General features: G+C 41.3%; 1 long non-coding RNA gene across 1 annotated transcript in view; it reads right to left on the bottom strand.

The window, feature by feature from the left end:
* Nucleotides 1-16,550, bottom strand: part of LOC147366966 (uncharacterized) — a 58,271-nt gene that overhangs the window by 23,844 nt on the left and 17,877 nt on the right. Inside the window, exons 5-6 of the long non-coding RNA XR_015169646.1 lie at nucleotides 13,465-13,564; nucleotides 12,561-12,667 (exon numbers count right to left, since the gene is read on the bottom strand). This is a non-coding gene — a long non-coding RNA (uncharacterized LOC147366966). The remainder of the gene's footprint in view (nucleotides 1-12,560; nucleotides 12,668-13,464; nucleotides 13,565-16,550) is intronic.

Below are 16,550 nucleotides of genomic sequence, written 5' to 3' on the forward strand. Positions count from 1 at the left end.
GTATCGAAACATCTTTTTTTTTTTATTGTCCATTTTACTTGGACTGGAAATAATCAAGAACAAAATAGCTTGGAAATCATCTCTTGCAGTGGAAGATTCCAGGTAAAGTTCAAGACCTAGTGAAGTATATGGCCTGGATTTAAATGGGCCTCAGACGTCTCCATATAGTTTAGTAATGCCTTTTACCAATATTCACTGCTGGCAGGTCTGAATCTCAAATCAACCATGATAATTTTCGATTCTCTTTTCCTCATCTTGTGTTTTCACCCCTCTGGAGATGCATATGGGTAGATTAATATGGAATTTTAAAAAAATAATGAGAATGTATTTTCTACTGATTCAGTAGGGAGTTTCTTGTGTTTTTCTTTTAGCCTATTTTATTATTACCGCATTGGTTGCTTATTTTACTAGAGTCCTTCTCTGGTATTGGCTTCTTGGAATCATAGTTGTCTAAGCAGGCATGCTCATCTCATTTGCTGGTGGGAACACCACATTTCAGAGTGAATAATTTTTAACCTGAGTTACTTATGCTTCAGAATTAAAAAAAAAAAAAGATGCCATTGGATTTCCAGTTGTACAGTGTTGAGCTTGGTCTGATAAGAAAATAAAGAATATACAGGCATGGGCAACAATGCTTTCCCTTCAATACATATGTGCAAATTCTATTCACATTAATGAGCACTCTGCAAGTGTACTGCAAAGGATGTAGACCAAGTCACAGTGGAATCTATTACTTTATCCAGTTGTTGTTTTTTTTTTTAAAAGCCTTATATCGTATTCCTGAGCTTTTCCTGAGAAAGAGAGAGACACAGTGCTGAGAAGATGTAAACCGTACGGTGACACTGGCACCAGGGAAAAAGTGCTTACTTTTTATAGCCAGCATGGCATAGAGCAGAGATTTTGGGGGTTGAATTACTGTGGTTGGCAAATGTTGAAGCTGACAGCAGAGGTCCACAGAGTCTTGGATAGTCTGCCTTTGTGTTACACCAAAATAAGGAAACAAAATATTTATGAACTTAATTCTGCCTCTCAATTCTTCCCCTCTTGGAAACGGCAATTCTCTGTGTGATGATATGTGTAGACGTGCAGTTCAGATGAGTTCCTCGCCAATGTGATATTCTGTAAATGTGGTGCACCTGTGTTTTCTTGGTCACCCTGCTGCCACTGGGGTGCCTTAAAGCACTTTCTTTCAAATAAGTGAGTGGGAGGTGGCAGTGGTGGGGGGAGAGTCAGGGGGAGGGGAGGGAGTATGATCTTCCCTTTCCTCTTATTTTCCAATTTCTTCTCATTTGGAATGCCTCGGAACATACATTTAGTTTCAGGTTAAGATGTCAGGTTTATCTCGGTCCAGAGATGTTGACACATCCCCCCCTGGGCCTGCAGGGGCCCTGTATGCCCTCATAGTCTACCTATTTCACAGGGATGCAGCTGTATTTATAATATGCACTCCTAATATTGCAGGACTGCTCAGGTCAGGGCTTCATGAGCCTCACGTATCAGACAGACAAGCCCACAAAACTGAGCAACACATTGAGGCCTCCTTCACAAAGCTGCCAACCCAACGTCCTCTCTCCAGGACCAGAGGGACCCTCATGTACGAATGACCCTCCACCCAGCAAGCCAACACGCTGATGAGTCTGAGAGGCGGACATTTAGGGCTGGGAGAAACCACAACAAGCCAAACGAGATGACTGGCCATGAAGGCAAGCAAAACCAACCAGGAATACCAATTCTGCGCCCTTCCTTCATTTCGACCTCCAAAGATTTAGACTTCTGATGGTAAAAAGCAACAATGTTCTGACCTGAAAGGGCTGTGAGGTTCTGTCGCCACTGGTTGTTGAAAGAATCATTCCTCAGCAGCAGCGGGACCACTGGCCTCGGCGGCAGCCGCAGTGGCAGCAACCACAGACAGCGGAGTTCAGTCCTATTGGCATTTCATTCTGGAAAGGGGAGGGCGGGGAGGGAGGGAGGCAGTCTATTGGCCTCAAAAGCTGAAACATCTGCTGGAGTTATTAACAGCTTTTTGGCTGAGTTCAGCAGCAGGGCACCTTGTGGTTGATAGATTCTTCTCTCAGCAATTCAAAACAATGCAGTTAAAGCAAATTTCTCATTTTCAGAGCACAGCTTAACGAGGCGTACAGTAGTTTAAAAATAGTCACACTTAGGATGGTCAATAGTGGTGACTACAACCCAGGGTTACCTTCGGTCCTCCGTGGTGGTGTTAACTCTGCCAGGGTGGTGTCATAACATGGATTTTTTTTTTTTTTCCCAAAGACCACGTAGTTCACGGTTAACTCACTTTGGAGGAATTTACATTATTTATGAAGTTAAGGCAGATTATCCTATGGTGTAAATATTGGCGAACTGGATCAAACCACTTAGACAGCTTGTGGCTCTCCCTTCCCAAAAGCGTACATTAAGCCTTTTTAGGCTCAGAAGTCCAATTCCAGGAAAGGTTTTGAGGGGCCAGATTTTTGAAGCTGCAGTAAAATGGAATATATGGCAACAGCTTGGGCTGGAAGAGCCCAGGATTGGAAGGCAGGCAGGGGCTAAAGGTTCTAGCTGTAGTCCTTGTCCTAAGTGGCTGTGTGAGTCCTTGTGGTAGGGGGGTCACTTCATCTTTCTGCCTCCATTTCTTCCTGAATAAGATGATGAAGCTTATTAAGGTGTATGAAAGTCAAAGCCACTCAGTCATGTCAAACTCTTTGCAACTCCACGGACTGTAGCCCAGCAGGCTCCTCTGTCCATGGAATTCTCCAGGCAAGAATACTGGAATGGGTTGCCATTCCTTCCTCCAGGGGATCTTCCCAACCCAGGGATCAAACCCAGGTCTCCTGCATTGCAGGTGGATTCTTTACCACCTGAGCCACCAGGGAAGCCCATGTATGTTTCCAAATGCTTCCAGCCTTTTCTGTCATCCTGGGAACTGTGGCATTCAAATCCAATTTGAAAGTGTTCCTCTTATAAGTCATAAATTGTTAACCAAGTTGAGACTGTTTGCCAATGTCTTTTTGTGTTAGCACATGACACTGTATGTGGTATTTGGGTGGGGGCATCAGACAAACAAACTGTAACATTAAATAGCTCTGTCACTCACTTCAAGTGAATGCACCATATGCTGTAACAGACGCAGGCAAAATACAACCAGGCACAGCTGGATTTCCTAGACTGTCAGTTTCTCTGGCCAGACGAGTGTCCAGCCCAAGGAAGGGTCACACATACTTTGGGACCTACTGATCCAGTGTGATAAATTCGGCAGAACAAAGAGGGTGATGAGGGAGAGAGAATGCTGACCAGAGGAGGGCTAGCACCTGTGATGAGGCTGAAGTCTTCCCTGTCTCTCTTTCATCATCGCCCCTGTGCCCAGCACAGGATGTTCTTGTTCTGTCACTGAGCTGTGTCCAATTCTTTGTGACCCCATGGACTTCAGCACTCCAGGCTCTTCTGTCCTTCACTATCTCCTAGAGTTTGCTCAAATTCACGTCTGTCGAGTTGGTGATATCATCCAAGCATCTCGTCCTCTGTTGATCCCTTTTCCTCCTGCCTTCAATCTTTCCCAGCAACAGGGTCTTTTCCAATGAGTCAGCTCTTTGCATCAGGTGGCCAAAGTCTTGGAGCCTCAGCTTCAGCATCAGTCCTTCCAATGAATATTCAGGGTTTTTTTTTTCCTTTAGGATTGACTGGTTTGATATCCCTGCAGTCCAAGGACTCTCAAGAGTCTTCTTCAGCACCACAATTTGAAAGCATCAATTCTTGAGCGCTCAGCCTTCTTTATGGTCCAACTCTCACATTCATGCATGACTACTGGAAAAACCATAGCTTTGACTACATGGACCTTCATCAGCACAATGGTGTCTCTGCTTTTTAATATGCTGCCTGGGTTTGTCATTGCTTTCCTTCCAAGGAGCAAATGTCTTTTAATTTCATGGCTGCAGTCACCATCCACAGCACAGGATAGGAGAGTCACTGTTTTCTTAAGCACACTGATGATCTGATCCTTCACTGCAGAGGGGAATGATATAAAATGTACTGCACTCCTCTTTCCTGCATTCTGATCCAGGCATCTCTAGCAACAGAGACAGTGTTTTTATCTATTCAAAAAGTATCCTGGTTGGTTCTAAGATAAATGTACACCCTGACGGGCAAGTGTCTCATGAATGTGGGGGTGCTTCTAGCCTCTATAACCAGCTTTTGTCATAAGGCTGGGCACATGGTCCAAGTCTAACAGACGTGTCTGGTCCTTGACCTCAGGTTTCATTCATACCTGCTAGGAGTCTGGTCCAAGTAAAGTGAGTGAAAACAAACAGAAGCCTTTCCATGTTGCCCTTAAAAAGGAAACCCTTTCCAATGTGTCTTTCAGATAAAGGAGAAAAGTACCCTCAAATTCCTGTAAACCCATTTGGGCAGTACCAGCCTTGATTTGCAGATAGACACAGCTGATGTCATGCCTCATCCCCTAACATTACCAGCCCCCGTGCTGCCCTGAGGTTGGCTGTTGCCAGAAGAGGCTCATTCACTGATAACTATTCACACCTAGAACCCTGTATGACCAGCTCCAAGCAGCTTGCTGAGAACTTCTGATGTGGGAGAGAGCAATCCCAGGGCAGACCCCCAGACTCTCATAGGGGCATCTGACATGCCCCCTGGCTCTGTGACACAGCTGCCCTGCAGTGTTCCTGTGTCACATGGACACTGTCACCTTGTGCAATACTAAGGCAGCCACCAGTGGGCAGAGGCGGCCCCGGTAGTCCAGTGTAGGCAGAGCATACGGCCCCTATCTCCGCTATGAAGTCATACCTGAATTCTAGAGACAGAGGAGATGAGAAAAGAAGACCCAGCCTTTCCTGAGAAGACAGTGACCAAGGTTTCCAGGTCAATGGGATGCCCAGCTCCTGAAACAGTGCTAGTGAACTTGGGGGCTGCAGACTTTGTGAAGGCTCACACATACCCTGCAGCTTGTTCAGCAGGTCCCAGCTGAAGCCTGGGGACTCAGGCTTCGACAGGTGACTGCAGCTCCCACCCACGGGTTGCCGAATGGAAACCTATGGCCACAGGTTGACCTTAAGCTGGCCTTTCACAGACTCTTAAATAAAGAAATTAGGTTGATGGGAAATAAATATCAATGGATTTCTCTCCACCCCTAAATACCAACTGATCTACACAAAAGCAAGTATAACATGCCCTCATATCTTGTGTCATCTAAAGCATAGATGTTAATTTGCTGGAAATGTGTGTGTGTGTGTGTGTGTGTGTGTGTGTGTGTGAATTTTAAGCATGGTATAATTTGTCATGTCAGGGCATGCATAAGACCAATAGAAAATATTTTTTTTTTTACTGCTGGGTAAAAAGTGATAGTATTCCACTTGAACCCTGCCATATTGGATAGCTGTCATATTAAAACAATTCTAATTTAGACTCAAAGATTATGTGCAGTGTTTAGTAAAATGAAGAAATAGGAATTAGGTAATCCATGGGCTGTCTTTATTTTGACCACTATGCTAATAGTTAATTTTGAGTAAGTTGCTCAAACAGTACATAATAATTTGCCTTTTCCCTAAGTAAGTCAGACTAAGCATTGTCATCACTTACTGGTAAATATGAGGCATCATACTTTTGCAGAATGACTATGGAAAATTTAGGAGTTTAATAATAATTGAATTACAACCTATTATCTTAGGTTGGTAGAATTGTCGGTAGCATTGTTCTTCTATAAAGTGAAATAAATCTGATAAAGATTTGTTATTTAAATGATGGCTGTTTCTTAGTATTGCTTCACAGATGAAAGATAAAGGAGATAATGTAATCTCAGTATTCTACAGCAAAGCAACTCTATCCAAGAGAAAACAAAGGTCATCAGGTCAATTCTCAGCATTAAATGAGGATAGAGACTTAGAGAGGTTAAGCCTCATCCAAGGCTACACAGAAACATACTCCCTTTCTCAGGATAGTTGTAATGGAAAAACCAAACTCCCTTACAAGATATGTTATCAAAGACAGAGTAAGTAATCTAAGACAGGATGCCAATCATATTCTCTTTCTCTTTCAAGTATTCCCTAATACTTTTCTTTTATAGAGGAGTATTTAGTGTCTGGTCCAAAGGAATAGAAAATTTTGCTCCTGAAATCCTCAAGTGGAAAGTCTGTATTGATATCTATGAATAACCTTTGTCAACTCACCAATGAATAAATAAGTATTTTGATGTACTGAAACATTGGGTTGGCCAAAATTTTGGGGCTTTCCATAACATCTTATGGGGCCTTCCCAGGTGGCACTAGTGGTTAAAAAAAAAAAAAAAATCAAAAAACAACCTGCCTGCCAATGCAGGAGATGTAAGAGACATGGTTTTGATGCCTGGGTCAGAAAGATCCCCCGGAGGAGGGCAAGGCAACCTACTCCATTCATGCTCAGAGAATGCCATGGACAGAAAAGGCTGGTGGGCTATATGGTCCATAGGGTTGCAAGGAGTCAGACCTGACTGAAATGAATTAGCACACATGCACACACCATTTTACAAAAAAAACTTGAATGAACGTTTTGGCCAACTCAATAGCAAAGTGTTAGTCACTCAGTCATTTTCGACTCTTTGGTGCCCCATGGACTGTACCCCTCCAGGCTCCTCTGTCCATGGAATTTTCCAGGCAAGAATACTGAAGTGGTTTGCCATTTCCTTCTCCAGGGCATCTTCCATAAAAACCTTCAACTGTAAGGAAGGGGTTCTGGGAAGAGATACCAACATTGTTGAATACTCTTTGTGTTCCAGACACCCTGCTAAGAGGATTTTAAAGTATGTGATTTATGTTCATATCTCAGTCCAAGTAGGCGCTCTTATAGATGGAGACACTGAGACCCAGAGAGGGGAAGGACATTCCCAATGCTACTATGTGGTAAACACAGGCTTTAATTTCAGGCCACCTTAACCTGTTCTCTTTATTTACCCATATGTGCCACATATATGCAGAAAGATTTACATTCAAAGGAATACGCATAGTAAGCGATGGGCATTATAGGTGATACCCATTATGAGAGTACGGAGGAGAGATCGCTGATACCCCCAGAATGAGTCCATTATGAATCCTGGATTAGAGTGGTCAGGTACTAGGTTTCATTGAGACAATGGAATGAGCGATGTCCTGAGGAATGGGTAGACTTTGATAGGTAAATATGATACAGAAAGACATTTTATTTGAGGAAAATAGATCCCAGCAGGAAATGCACCCTAAAGAAGCATGAGTAGAACATCTTGGCTAAAAAGGAAGGTTTCCTTTGGGAAGTCATAAAACAAAGTCCAAAGACACTTGGGTTTGGACTCAAAAAATTCAATGCCAGTGTAAAATGTTTGAATTTAATACTTTGGGTAAGAGAAGACTGTAAAAAGGTTGCTTGGAGATAGATTAGAGAACCAGAGAAAGGAGGCAGGGAGGGTTTCTCAGATTTTACTACGGCAGTCCAGGTGGTGGTGATGATACAATGAAATTAAATGAAAAGGAACTTACAAGGGAAAATGAGCCCTGTTCCAAGGAGATGTGGTCACATCTGTTGACTGCTCAATTGCTGAAAGCTTGCTGTATACTTGGTCCTGTTCTGTCATCTACAGATATAGCAAGTGAACCAGGCAGCTATACTCTTTGCTGCTGGGGACTCACCTTCTAGTGGATGATCTGGGGGCTGTGGCTTAGGTTGATACAGTCGGGGGACCTCATAGGGGAGAATTAGTTTTGTTTAAGAAGATAATTAGTCGGAGGTGAGATTTAGGTTGCCCAGGTTAAAATGTAGATGAAGCAGGTGATAATAAAGAAATATTTTAGTAGGGAGATCAGACTTAGAGAAATTAGAAAGCCCTATAGGAGAAGTGAATGGAGAAGGAAATGGCAACCTACTTTAGTATTCTTTCCTGGAGAATTCCATGGACTGAGGAGCTTGGCGGGCTGTGGTCCATGGGGTTGCAAAGAGTCGGACACACACACAGGAGAAGTGAAAAGGCATTCTTTTCATAATGTCCCTGTACATGCCCCTTGAGTCTGCTTTTATCTTTAGTTTCATCCTAGTCTCTCTCATGCACTTTATGGTGTCACTAAATTTTTGCCTATCAAGGAAGTGTAAGATTTAAATAATTCTATTTGCTTGTAGCACAGGAAGATAGCCAACTATGTTTGATTGCTTCAGAAGAGTTATGAAATTTTTTATTCCATGAAATTCTTTAGGGCACTGCACCTCAAAATTTAATGTGCACATGAATCACCTTAGGATCATGTTAAAGTGCAGCTTCGGATTCCGTATATCTGGGTGGGGCCTGCAATCCTGCATTTCTAAGTTCCTAGGTACTGCTGCTATCGGTGGTCCTCAGATCTAACCTTGAAGCTATGGCACCATTGTATTATTAAATCTCACATTGCTCTCTCCCATTGCTGTTATTGAAAACTACTTTTTGCATCTTGTAGGTAAAAACATATTAGGACAAAGATGATAAAAACAAAGGAATGTAAACTTTGTGGGAGAAAAGGCATGTAAAATTTTGCTATATAGCCAAGAATATGATATCAATGACAAACAGAAGGGCAGATGTGTTATGGGAAATGACTTCCAGGTTGGATAGTCCAAGAAAGTTTCATAGAAAAGGATGTTTTTGAGCAGGTCAGGATTACAGTAGGGAAAGAAGGAAAGAAAAAAAAAAAATCAGAGTTAGAAGATAAGATCAGTGCCATATTATTTTGATTACTGTAGATTTGTAACACATTTTGATAGCTTAGTGCCAAGCCACCTATCATTATTCCAATCTCTCAAAATTTTTTGTTTGTTGTTTTGTTTTGGTTTTATGTGAGCCTTACATCATCATGAAGTTTCAGAAAAAAAATATATTGAGAATGATCATATTTCATTAAGTTTAAGGATTACTTGAGGAGGTATTGACATTTTTCTAAGGCTAAGTTTTTCTGTTTCTCCATTTATTATAGTCATTATCCTCTTCCGTAGAAGTTGACAGTCTTCTGGAAATAGTTTCCTTTTGGGTAGATTTTTGTTGTTGTTGTTAGCTGCTATATGTAATTCTTTATTTACTGTTATTAATGATTTTTGTGTGTGTGACTGACTTTTGCATGCCTAGTATTACCTTTGCTTTTGGGAATTATACCCTCTTAGTAAGGAACTATCTTTTCCTCAATTTTTACCTCCAAGTGGTATAGCTACTATAGTTTATTTCTCTGTAGTTTATTTCTCTATTATATTTTCTAATCAGGTATTGCTGATACACAGGCAAAACTCCTGGAGTTTGTATACTTAACATGTACATTTATTTCACATAAAGCTTACTAAGCTTTATTGAAATGATTCTTTGGGGTTTTTCACGTAAATAATGACATTTAAGAGTGCCATAATAATTTTCTCATTTGTGCTCCATTTGTTTTTCTTATGCATTTCTAAATGCATTGGTCAGAACTTCATAAAATGCTTCATCATAAAGTTAATGTGAATAACTCAGTCTTCTGTTTTGTTTTGTCTTCTGTGGCTTTATAGTCAGATCAATGTTATTAAGTCAATATTTTAATTCATCTTCTCTATCAAGATAATTTAATATTTGTGTTCAATTTTGATTAAAAAATTATAATTCTGGATTACCATTGTTCCTTGATGACTAAACTTTTCAAGTCCTGAGTTCTTCTAGTTTCATTTCTTCTCTTGAACTTTTCAGGACGGACATTTTAATTTTAGCCCTCAGATTTCTGAGATTCTTATACACACATTCAAAAATGTGTTAGGTAGAAAATTGTTGGGCCACATCTTTTTCTTATAAAAAAAAATCTTTACATAGTTGTTCCATTGATTATGCCATTGACAGGAATATGAGACTGAGATAAGTTTGTTTCCTTGTAGAATAATCATTTTCCCCCTACCTTGAGTGGCAGAGAGATTGAATGTCAGCTCTCTGGTCTCAGATAAAAAGATGTGCAGAAAAGGACACATTAGCTAAGCTGCAATTAGGTCCTCAGGCTTTGGGCACTTCCATAAAGCTCGAGGTGATGATACATTGCATTATCCAGGTAGCTCCTGCTTTTTCCAAGCATGCTTGGGTGGTGGCATGTTTATAGAAACAGATAGAAAGCTTAAAGACTTCCTGGTGGTGGGTAAGATAAAGAAGGAAGAGGTGTAATCTGAGGTACACCTTGAGATATAATATGCCAGGTCAAGGAATGGTAGATGGAAACAGTTCACTCAAAGAAACAGCATGAATGCATAGCACAGAGATGGAAAAGCAGGCCATCTCACAAAAGTAATCCACAGGGTCCATGGAGGGAATAGCTGGAGCTGAGGCCAAGCCAGTGGGATGGGGCCAGCTGCAGCGGTATCTTAAGGAAAATGGGCATTATTCTGAAGGTAATAATCACCTAAACCAACGAGGAATCATCCAAAGTGGAAAAGTGCCATCAGGCCTGCACTTCAGATTTATTTTGCTGGCAGTCTGCATGGAATTTTGAGGGCAGGCCATTTGGAAGCCTAGATGAGAGACAAAGATCTGGAGCTGGGCAGTAGAAATGGATCAGAGACAAATGAAGCACACGTTTTGGTGTTTGAATTGACAAGATATGTAAGAAATGTGAAGGCAGAGAGAGACAGAGGAACCAAGATGACTCCTGTTTCCTGGGCGTATACAGAAGCTGTCTAAAGAGACAGTTGTAAATAGGAAGTTTCCAGGTAAGAGAAAACTCTGGGCTGGTGAAATAGAATGGGTCTGTGTAAATGGGAGACAGTGAGGTTATTCAGAGAGGGATGATGAAAGGTGAAGCAAGAAGTGAAAGTTGAGGCCAGACACAACAAAGAAGTTGGATGAGTCAAGAGCTGGAAACCCACCTGGGGTTTGCAAGTGAAGCAATTATTAGTGACCACTGCTTGAGGAGTTCCAGTTCAGTGGGGAGTAGAAGGCAAGTAACAAGGATTTTCAGAGAAATTAGGAAAGAGGCCTCATGTGCTTCTTCTAGAAGCCAGAGGCAAAAGGAAAAGAGAAGTGTGTGGGTAGCTGATGTAGAACTAGGAATTTTGTTTGCTTAATTTTTAAGAATGTAACTGAGGAAGCAAGTCCCCAGATTGGCTTATCCTGAATCTCCAAGTTATTTTTTATTTCTTTGACTGAACCATAGGATCTGTCTGCATTTCTAGTAATTTACTTTTTCTTCTTTTATCCTCTAAATATTTACATTTTTTCCAAAGAGTTGTTCAATTGTATTTTAACACTTTTCATCTTACTAACTCTGCTTGTTAGAGAAAACACAGAATTTCATTGAAGTCAGCAACCTAGAATTGGAAGACATCTTGGATCAATTTGTCTAACCTATTCTTCCAAAGTTGTAATTTCCTTTCAGCATCCTTAACACATTTCCAGTGATAGTAAACCAAGTCAAGGCAAGTCAATCACTGGTTGGACCTACCATACCTAACAGCATGTCTGTGTTAATTCAGAAGGCATGTGTTAAGCTGCAAGTAATAGATGACTCCAAGTCAAAACTGTTTCAACAGAGATGAAAATATTTTATCAAGTAAGAATTGCTCAAGTAGGCAAGTTTCAGAGTTTGTAAAATCAGTGCTTCAACACAATATCAAAGACCCAGGATTTTTTCCATCTTTTTACTCTGCCATTCTTAGTGTCTCTGCTTAGCTTCCTCATTGTCACAATATGGCTGCCAGTACTCTGGGCATCACATGCAATCATTAGATGTCTAGCAGAAGGAAGAGGGACATACCCTGTTTAGTATCTTTTTGTTGTTATTGAGGTTACCTTTTCCATGCATCCTGGAAACTATCAGGAGAAAACTATCAGGAGACTTCCACCTCAGTATCACATAATAGCAAAGAGCATGGATAATGAGCCACACAGTCTGGGTTTGTATTCTAGTTCTAATTTTATACTTTCTTAAGCCTCTCTAGCTCTCAGTTTTCTGAGCTTCAAAACTTATATAGTCATACAACTTACCTCAACTTACCCTCATAGGGTTTGTTGTTGGAATTAGCATTAATAAAGTACTTTTAAAAAGTGCCTGGCATACAATAAGTGCTCAGTAAGTTTTTATTATTACGCATTCAACAATCCTAATTGAGCTACATGCCCTTCACTTAATCAGTTACTGGCAAAAGAAATGGGGTTATTCTGAGTGGCTTTGAAAACTTAATATTTATCCCTGAAATGGGGGGCTAACAATGTGTGTCTACATACAGATATATGAATAAAACTTGGGCTCTATTAACCAAAATAGGAGAAAGGATGGTTGGCTCTTGGAGAGACAGCCAATAGTGTTGACCATGCAAGGCACAATTTGCCACTTGTTGTCATTCCATTCATTTGCAGAGTTTGGTAATATTGGGAGAAGGAATTGTAAGCAAAGACAATATTATGGTTAATATATATTAGTGATACATTGAAATACACACATTCTAAGTAGATTCATGCTTGAATCCTACAAGTAAAACCTGAAAATACATTCAAAATACCTAACAATTAGTTTCAATATCATTCCAAGTAGCAGTTTAAAAGAACTTGTATTTTTATATCAGTTTTCAAAGCTTTATTTACTGACCTTTTCCCATTCAATTCTCACAGCAGTCAGGTGATGAAGGATAGGATTGGTATGATTACCATCTTGTGGATGATGAAATTGAGGTTCTTCAAAACCTGGTGGGAACTCTGGATATAGAGGTAAGAAGTAGCAGGATTAATACTTAAATTCAGATCACCCATTTCCTAGTAAGAAGTCTTTCTCCTCTCTCACAGTGCCTTTCTTATATAATAAAGACATTAGCAGTGGCTCACTTCAGTCTTACAGCCAAAGATTAAACACAGTGGGCCAAGTATGTGCCAGACTACGTGAGCAGAGAGCCGACCATGACACTCTGAGCGCCATTTATTCTCAGAGACGTCAACACACACGTTTACGTGTCACAGTTCTATGGAGGGTTATCTGGAGTCTTGTATTATTATGACCATTCTTTCTTCAAGTGCTCAGTATTAATTGTTAACTTCCAATTTTTTTTAAACCAAAATTGGCACTGGGCTGTTTGGCACTCTGACCCCAGGGAATATGATCTATGAGAAAGCTTTTCACAAAAAGGACTGATCACCTAAGAAAAACAGTTTCATCCCAGAAAAGTAAAATTTGGATAAACCTGCATTTAAAGCTAGGTAAAACTGCCCATAACTTACAATTTTTCTTAAAAAAATTTTTTTTCATAATCAGTGGAATGGGTGGTTAGTGACCTTTAAAGAACTTTAATTACTATTTTATTAGAAAGTGTTTGGCATGTTTTGTAAGACTGCTGTAATCATTGTTATTTACATCATGATATGCTCAATGTCTCTGCCAGAGACCCCAGCTGGGGCCCCTGCCCTCTGGACATCTGGCTAAATGATTCTACACCCCATTTCCATGGTTTGTGACAGCCCAGTAGGCCTCCTTGTGATTTCTAAATATTTCTAGAACTTACTTTTTTATGATTTTCTTTGCCTTTATGCTCTAAGATCCCACAATATGAAGGGTCTGCTCCAAATGAACCAGATATGAGGCCTCAATCTCTTCACCGGTTTCTAAAACAACAAAAGGAAAAATAAAACCCAAATTACATTTCATGAGTTAAATAACCCTCCTGAGGATTTGGGAATCCACAGGGTCAGGCTACATTGAGAATCACGTAGACTCCCACTGTCGCATCCTGTCTGGAATAAATGGAACATTACTCCTCCTCTCTCAGACACACCCGATCGCCTCATCCCCAAGGTCTCACATTCTCACGCTTTATTTTCAGGCGCCTGTCAGGGTACTTTCTCTTACTCTTCTTTTTCTAGGAGGAAATCAGGTGTCAATGGCTAGCATCAATCGTGTCTTTCTGTTTTTTTACATTTGTAACTCAGCTTGTTCAGTGTCTGAACTTAAAGTATAAACATATGAAAAGCTTACTTGGCCCAACTTTTTCCCCCATTCTTTTCTGAGGTGAAACCATAAATTAGAACAAAGGTTGGCAAACTATGGCTTAAGGGCCATATCTGGCCATACTCATTTATTACCATTTTTTGGAATCCTTTTTTAAATTTTTTATTTTATACTGGAGTTTATAGGTGATTTACAATGTTGTGTTAGCTTCAAATGTACAGCAAAGTGACTCAGTTATACATGTAGGCCCTGCTTGATAATTTATTTTATATATATTAGTGTGTATATTTATGTTAATCCCAACCTTCTAATTCATCTGCCCACTCCCCCCACCACATTTTCCCTTTGGTAACCATATGTTTGTCTTCTAAGTCTGTGAGTCTATTTCTGTTTTGTAAGTATGTACATTTTCTAGATTCCACGTATAAGAGATAACATGATATTTGTCTGTCTCCCCTACTTTACTTAGTATGATCATCTCTATGTGCATCAAAGGCTGGTTTCACACTCATTACAATTGCTGAGTTGAACAGTTGCAACAGAGACCACCAAGCCCATTAAGCCAAAAATATTTGCAATCTGGCCCTTCACAGAGGAAGTCTGCCTTGATATAGACAACTCTGTTAGAGGTACCTGGAAACAGTGTCAGAATTTTTTTTTTTTTTTGGCTCCACAATCACTGCAGATGGTGACTGCAGCCATGAAATTAAAAGACGCTTACTCCTTGGAAGGAAAGTTATGACCAACCTAGATAGCATATTCAAAAGCAGAGACATTACTTTGCCAACAAAGGTCCGTCTAGTGAAGGCTATGGTTTTCCCTGTGGTCATGTATGGATGTGAGAGTTGGACTATAAAGCAAGCTAAGCACCGAAGAATTGATGCTTTTGAACTGTGGTGTTGGAGAAGACTCTTGAGAGACCCGTGGACTGCAAGGAGATCCAATCAGTCCATTCTGAAGGAGATCAGCCCTGGAATTTCTTTGAAGGGAATGATGCTGAAGCTGAAACTGCAGTACTTTGGCCACCTCATGCGAAGAGTTGACTCATTGGAAAAGACTGTGATGCTGGGAGGGATTGGGGGCAGGAGGAGAAGGGGCCGACAGAGGATGAGATGGCTGGATGGCATCACTGACTCGATGGACGTGAGTCTGAGTGAACTCTGGGAGTTTGTGATGGACAGGGAGGCCTGGTGTGCTGCGGTTCATGGGGTCGCAAAGAGTTGGACATGACTGAGCGACTGAACTGAACTGAAGGCTTTACTATTGGAGAAGGAAATGGCAACCCACTCCAGTATTCTTGCCTGGAGAATCCCAGGGACAGAGGAGCCTGGTGGGCTGCCATCTTTGGGGTCACACAGAGTTGGACACGATTGAAGCAACTTAGCAGCAGCAGCAAGGCTTTACTATTCATGGCATTTTCATACACCTTATATATCTTGATCATCTAGAACTTCTGAAATACCTATTCTCATTTTATAGTAAGAAAACTGGAAAGTAACTAGCCCAAGATTACACAGGTAGTATGTGACAGATCTGGGATTAGTATAGGTTAATCGGTTCACATCTTCCAGAGGATGCCCTTTGGAGAGCAGGGGAACTGATCTGCCACTGAAAGAGGAGAGGCCCACTTGTCTTCCAGCTCTTGTGATGGTAGAAGACGGGTCATTTTTGTTTGGCCGTATTCTGCTCACTCCTGAATTCTTGAGGTAAATTTGCCAGCTCACTCCCCCTCCCCTAATCTACTAGTGGGTAGGAGAATCTAAAATGGAGATGAGACAACTGCACATTAGTTCTTTTTAACTCTGCACTCATCTGGAGTAGGAGTAAAAGGCATGGAAATGCCCGAGAGTCCAAGAGTTAGAGAAGGATGCAAAGGTGTCTCAGAGCCCAGCTCCTGCTTTGGATTTGGAACTGTTGGCTTGGCCATCTCACTCTGAGTTCAGTGCTCTTTCCACTATAATAATAAGTACACGGCCGGACAGTGATGGCACAAAGTAAAGTGTTAGTCACTCAGTCATGTCTGACTCTTTGCGACCCCTTGGGCTGTAGCCCACCAGGCTCCTCAGTCCATGGGACTTTTCCCAGGCAAGAATATTGGAGTGGGTTGCCATTTCCTTCTCCAGGGGATCTTACCAACCCAGGGATCGAACCCAGATCTCCCTCATTACAGATGGATCCTTTACCATCTGAGCCACCAGGGAAGACGGTGACGGCACAAATGATTTATAATGGTTTCATTAGGAAAATGCAAAGAAGAGATGAAATTGTGTACTGGTTCCCAAATGTGACCATCTTCAATTCCTTCCCTCTCTGTAGATGCATGATGCTCCTCCCATCAAGTGGGTGGCAGAGTCTAATTCCTTTTCACTTGAATATGAGTGATCTGTGGGACAGGTTTGAGGTGGAAGAGCCATGCTGGAACTTCTGACATGTCTCAGGATATAAAAAGCCCTCTGCTTGGGTCTCTTAGAAAGCTCACCCTGAGACATTCCCTCTCAGAAACTAGCTGTCATGCTGTGAGAAATCAAAGCCACATTTCTTGAAAGGCTGCAGACAGGTGTTCTAGGCAAAGGCCCCAGCTCATCTCTCGCCAACAGCCAGCATCAGCGTCCAGCCATGTGAGAGTGCCACCTTGGATGGCCT

Source organism: Bos grunniens, chromosome 8 (assembly GCF_055505025.1).
Source record: "Bos grunniens cultivar Pamir isolate PY7600 chromosome 8, Bosgru_T2T1.0, whole genome shotgun sequence".
Taxonomy (NCBI): domain Eukaryota; kingdom Metazoa; phylum Chordata; class Mammalia; order Artiodactyla; family Bovidae; genus Bos; species Bos grunniens.